At 32.6% G+C, this 6,121-nt stretch overlaps 1 pseudogene across 1 annotated transcript; it reads left to right on the top strand.

The window, feature by feature from the left end:
• Nucleotides 1-917: 917 nt before the first annotated feature.
• On the top strand, nt 918-5,252 carry LOC143620282 (chaperonin CPN60-2, mitochondrial-like; annotated as a pseudogene). Its single transcript, XR_013151314.1, has 16 exons — nt 918-929; nt 1,359-1,592; nt 1,727-1,886; nt 1,996-2,171; nt 2,934-3,026; nt 3,149-3,253; nt 3,349-3,435; nt 3,508-3,586; nt 3,624-3,712; nt 3,822-3,878; nt 3,949-4,026; nt 4,114-4,205; nt 4,294-4,397; nt 4,475-4,578; nt 4,682-4,971; nt 5,065-5,252. The product of XR_013151314.1 is annotated as a chaperonin CPN60-2, mitochondrial-like (transcript).
• The last annotated feature ends 869 nt before the right edge of the window (nt 5,253-6,121 follow it).

The following is a 6,121-nucleotide window of genomic DNA, read 5'->3' as shown; positions in this document are numbered from 1 at the left end:
ATCCAAGCTCCAAGCCAAACCAGCTTCCAACCAATAGGCCCAACAACTAGCAACCACTCGGCCCAGCAACCAGCATATTTATTCTCAAACAAAAAATATAAGAACCAATATAAGAAAATTGAACTAATGAAAAAGAAAATTAATAAAGGATGGATATAAAACTGATACAATATATATATATATATATATATTTTAACAGGTATGAAGTACGTAACTGAATGAGTGGATGAATGGAATGGACAAAGGAATGAAATTGATCATTACTATTCCATTGTCTTGTTTGGTTTCCATATAGGAATGTAATGATTCATCACTTTATTAATATTATAATTAATATTAATAATAATAATACAAATATTAATAATAACTAGTTTTTGGACCTATTTATTGTGGTGACATTATCAAACCAAATAAATATAATTGTAAAAACGTGAATCACGTATGCATGACAGAAGTGTTTTTAATTCACCAAATTTAAATTAATTATAATAATAATAATGTTGATAATATAATTATTATATTACATTGTATTATACAAATCAATAACAATAAAAATACAACAGTAATAATCATATAATAATAATAATAATATTAATATTAATGATTGTTGACTATTCCATTCCTTGAAGGAATGGAAAAAAATAATCTTTTACCAAAGAATGAAAATGTTTAAAAAAGGAAAGAATTTCATTCTTTAGGAATAATCAATTCCATTACTTCATGACAACCAAACATGCTTAATTTCATTCATTTAGAATGATATATTCCATTCCGTCTTCAATTTCTTTATACCAAACGTTACCTAATAATATATCTAATCTCATGAACGGTTAGATTTTTGTTTTTGTTCAATCATGCAAATGATTTCAACTAATTGGTTTACGATATGATTTGTTGTAATTTTCAGGATTGCTAACATGACTCAACAGGTAATTTATCGATCTATTTATATATTTCTATTATATTATACATCTATATATTGGTACTACAACCAAGTAGAGTTGCCTGAGAGTTACTCGAAACGGATCGATAAAATGCTCAAAACAAGCCGAGTCGGGCCTTATTGAGCCGAGACTTAGATAAAACTTGTTTAGTCATGGAGCCTTAGTTTGAGCGTTGTGAATTTTGAAGTTTTAACTCTTTTGTACTTCAATGTAGTAAATTCATACTACATAGCCAAGCTCAATCCAACCCTTGGCTCGTTTAAGTTACTACACCTAGTTCGTTTATGATTTTTCTCAAACATAAAAAATAATGAAAATGTATATAAAAATTAATTAAAGAATAAATAATTAATAAATGAGCTAAAGTTGAGGTTGAAGAAAAGAAATGGCTCACAAGCAAATCTCGAGCTTTAGAAAAAAAAAAGCTCAAAACAAGATGAGCTCGTGCTCGGCTCATTTACACCCCACGTGATCAGAGTGGAATTAGGCTCATCTAATTCTACATTCCGAAATCAGATTGGAAGTAGGTTGAACTCAAGTGGAAATTACACGGCTAAAGACATAAAATTTGGAGTTGATGCTAGGGCTTTGATGCTTGAAGGTGTTGAAGAGCTTGCTGATGCCGTGAGGGTAACTATGGGTCCAAAGGTACTTTATAATCATTATACATTGATTACTGAAAATCTGTACAATTTGTCACCCACCCGAGCGAGCTAGTTTTGAGGTTGAATTTTTTAAAGGTTAGAGGGAGTATGCTAATTAGTCATGGAATAATGTTATAGGGGCGTAATGTGATGATTGAACAAAGTTGTGGAGCGCCGCAAGCAACAAAAGATGGTTTAACTGTTGCAGAAAGCATTGAGTTTGATGATAATGTCAAGAATGCCGGTGCAAGTCTTGTGAAACAAGTTGCTAATGCTACAAATGATGTTGCTGGTGATGGTACGTACTATCATGATGAATTCATGCATGCTTTATTATTAATTTTAGTAACTGTAACAAATCTTTTAATGTGACAGCCTTTTTTATATATGCATGGTTTGTGTTTCAGGCACTACTTGTGCAACAGTCCTTACAAGTGCAATATTCTCAGAAGCGTGCAAATCGGTTGCAGCTGGTACGAATGCAATGGACCTCACACAAGGTATTTCCATCGCGGTTAACGCAGTTTTAGCAAACTTGAAGAGTGGGGCCCACATGATAAGCACATCTGCGGAAATCACACAGGTTGGTGATTTGATATGTTATATTTTGAATATGCCCTTTTAAGATCTAGATTACTTAATAATATCTAGGAGTTAATTACACGGATGCTTCATGTTTGTTCCCCGCATTTCTAAAATTACAAGTATGATCCTCAACTATTTTCACAAGTAATATAGATGCTTGTTGGAGTGTTGGTGAAGGGTGGAGGAGGTTGAAGATAAAGTTGGTAAAGGGTGATGGGAAGATCTCATGCAGTCTTTAATTAATTGAATTTTTGTTTTTATTATAAATGGGTCTAACTTAGATTTCTTTTTATGTTTTATGTATTTATTTTTTTATAAGTGAGGGTAAAAGAGACATTTTACACACACTTAACTGAGAAAACTTTATTAGAGAGCACCGTTGTCCCACTTCAAACTATTGATGGGCATAATTGTAATTTTTAAAATGTGGGGAGGGAAAATCTTAAGAGAGCATCCGTGTAATTAACTCAAGATTTTATTACCATTTCAAACTCTAGAAATGTCATGTTTTCCAATAAAAACATTAGACAATTCTCTCATGATCTCTTATCTCCATCTATATAATTTAACTAGTAATATATGTTTCTTTAAACTTTGTTTATTTTTAAAAATCTCACACATATGATTCTCAACTTCTGTCTTATTCAAAAACACTTATTTTATTTTCTTTTTCTTGATTTTATACCCTCTAAATATAATGAATGATAAAGATACTATGCGAAATACGCCTTTTGATGGGTAACTAAATATAATATAACAGGCGGGTACAGTTTTCGCAAACGACGGTGAAATAGGTGAACTAATAGCCGACGCTATGGAGAAAGTTGGGAAAGAGGGTGTCATCACAATTCAAGTAAGCTGCATATAGTTACTCTTTAATCTTCATTATCAGGAATTTAAATTGTTTAAAATAAGATTAAATAATTTACTTAATTAATGCTTTGGCAAATTTTGTATTGTGAACTAATAATGTAGGAAGGAAAAACCTTGTATAATGAACTAGGCCATGTCAACGGAATGAACTTGGACAGAGGCTACATATCTCCACAATTCATTACAAACCAAAAAAATAAAAAATGTGTAAGTTCATGTGATAATTACTTTGTTAGAATATGTATACAGGTTGTGTTGTATTTATCTATTCAAATACACAATATATTCATTGATGTTCACAGGAACTAGACAACCCTTATGTTCTAATTTGTGGGAAGAAGATTTCGTACATTAGCTCGGTTAAAAAAGTGTCAGAGTTGGCACTACAGGTAGTATAACTATTTTCCCCAAATGTGCTTAACCCAATTCACTAGTTATATGAGTTTGTTTACCTTTTTTAGAGTCAGAGACCCATGTTAATTGTCGCTCAAGACGTGGAGAATGTTGCATTGGCCGCCTTAATCCAAAACATGCTTCTTGATTGATCATGGATAACTATTATTCTTAGTTTACTGACTCTTATAGGTGTGTGCTATAAAAGCACCTGGTTTTGGTAAGAATATGGAGGCAAGCTTGCAAGATCTTGCCATTCTTACTGGTGGTCAGGTGAGTTTTAACTTTTAATGTTGTATAAATAGATCAAAACCGGGTCATTTTAGGTAAACGGGACGTTTGATAGATAATTTATGATGTGATGCATTGCATTTTCCTGCAGCTTATAACTGACGATCTTGACAATATGACGCTAGACATGCTTGGCTCTTGTAAAATGGTTTGTTACAGCAATTCAAGCGTTACTTTTAAGAGTGACCGGTAACTAACTAATGTCGTTAATGTTTTAGGTAACTGTATCCAAAGATGATACTGTTGTGATTGATGGTGCTGGTGATGAGAATTCTATACTAGCACGAGTTGCACAAGTTCAGTTTCATGAAAACAAATTTTTATAATATGTTTTAAAATTTAAACAAAAAAATAAATAAATGTTAAGTGTGATTGCTTGATAGATAAGGTCAGAAATTGGGTCTAGCACATCTGATTATGAAAGAGAGATATTACAAGAAAGGTTAGCCAAGTTGTCTGGTGGTGTTGCTGTACTCGAGGTCTCGTCATTTTTTCAATTAGTATTTTCTTTATGCTAAAAATGACCTCTGTTTATGTTTAAATGATGATTTAAAAAAACATAATCAAATTGGAGGAGTTAGTGACACTGAAGTTAGTGACAAGAAAGACAGAGTTACGGATGCTTTAAACGCAACAAAGGCGACTATCGAAGAAGGAATTGTTCCAGGTAAACTGGTTAACATTTTTTGTCTTGATGAATTATTAAAGAATTAATATGAATAAAATAAATATATTTTTACGCAGGCGGTGGTGTTGCTCTTCTGTATGCATCTAGAGACTTGGATAAGCTGGTAACAACCAATAATAATCAGAAAGCAGGCGTTCAGATTATTCAAAATGCACTAAAGGTCACCCATAAACATGTTTTTGTCTATTTCACAAAGTTGTTAACATGGTTATATGATAAATAAGATAAAAAGTTGCTTGTTTTATTAACTCTACTATTTGCAGATGCCGGTTCAAACAATTGCTTCTAATGCTGGAGTTCAGGGTTCGGATGTCGTTGATAAGCTTTTAGAGCAAGATGACCCGAATCTTGGTTATAACGCAGCTACAGGTTTGATCACATTTTTATTCTTTTTTTTTTATTTTGAATTATCACTAGTAATTAACTCTTTTGGAATGAAGAAATGTTTATGTACTCCCTTGGCTGGATATGTAGGTGAGTATGTGGATATGATGGAAAATGGAATCATTGACCCATTGAAAGTGATTAGGACAGCCTTAGGTGGTGCAGCAAGGTTAGTTAGTTAGTTAAACTAACCATAGTTGGGTCGTGTCGGGTTTGATCATATTGTATCTAATTATTAACTCGCTTTCATGTCTGTGTGTAGTGTCTCTTCTTTGATGACTACCACTGAAGCTATTGTGGTTGAACTCCGCCAACCGGCTAGTTAAGTGGCTCCAGGAATGGGCGGCGGCATGGGCTTTTGAGCCACCATGAGAAACTGATACTGCTTTCATTTCAATAACACAGTCTGTCTAAGAAGTATGGTTGGAAACCAATTCGCAAAACATCTATTTCTTATGCTTGATCTTGTTCCTTGTCATACAATTATCAATAATATTTCTGAATAAATAAAGCCATCTTCTCTTTTATTGTTTTATTACAAGTTATGTTTTATCTTATTTCATGCCTAATGGAATTGGTACCAGGTATTGAACATGAAAACGCACACGAACACGAATATTATTATTGAGAAACTTCACAAGATCAATTACAATCTCTAACCCCAAAGCACGGGTATTTATAATCTAACCTATCACATTTAGACTATAACTAGGATTGCTAAATAATAGGACATAATAATTATACTAACAATTAAATCTAAGCACATTTAATTATCTATAATTATCCACTCCTTAAATTTTGTTACTTAACCTTGCACGTCAAGTAAAGCACTTGAACTGAAATTCCCAACAATGTCGACTATGTGTTTTGCATTGACGACCTTAATTATTTGAAACAACATTAACTCGTATGCAATGAAATGTTGTGTTTTTGTGGCTTCTTACACTCAACTTTAGCATCTCTTCTTCACATCTCGATGGCTTCTTGCAATCAACCATCTACAACTGCATGTCCACTCCAAATCCTTCACCCTTTTCATTTTTGTTAGCACCTAACAATAAAATCTAGTTTTCAAAAATGTAAATATTATTTGGAGTTAATTACACGGATGCTTCTTGTGGTTTACACTGATTTCATGTTTGATTCCTAACTTTGAAAAATTGCATTCATGCTCCCTGAAATTTTGAACGGGTAACACTTGTGCTCCCTAACGTAGATGGACATTAAGTTATCCAATTAAGTGGGTGTAAAATTACTATTATACCCTTACTATTTAAACATAATTTTACATGCATTTAACTATAAATCTTAAGGGTATA

Source organism: Bidens hawaiensis, unplaced genomic scaffold (assembly GCF_021521415.1).
Source record: "Bidens hawaiensis isolate Kalapana, Puna unplaced genomic scaffold, B.hawaiensis_p1.1 tig00002553_1, whole genome shotgun sequence".
NCBI lineage: Eukaryota > Viridiplantae > Streptophyta > Magnoliopsida > Asterales > Asteraceae > Bidens > Bidens hawaiensis.
Note: the sequence above shows the minus strand (reverse complement) of the source record. Positions and strands in the feature narration are given on the sequence as shown.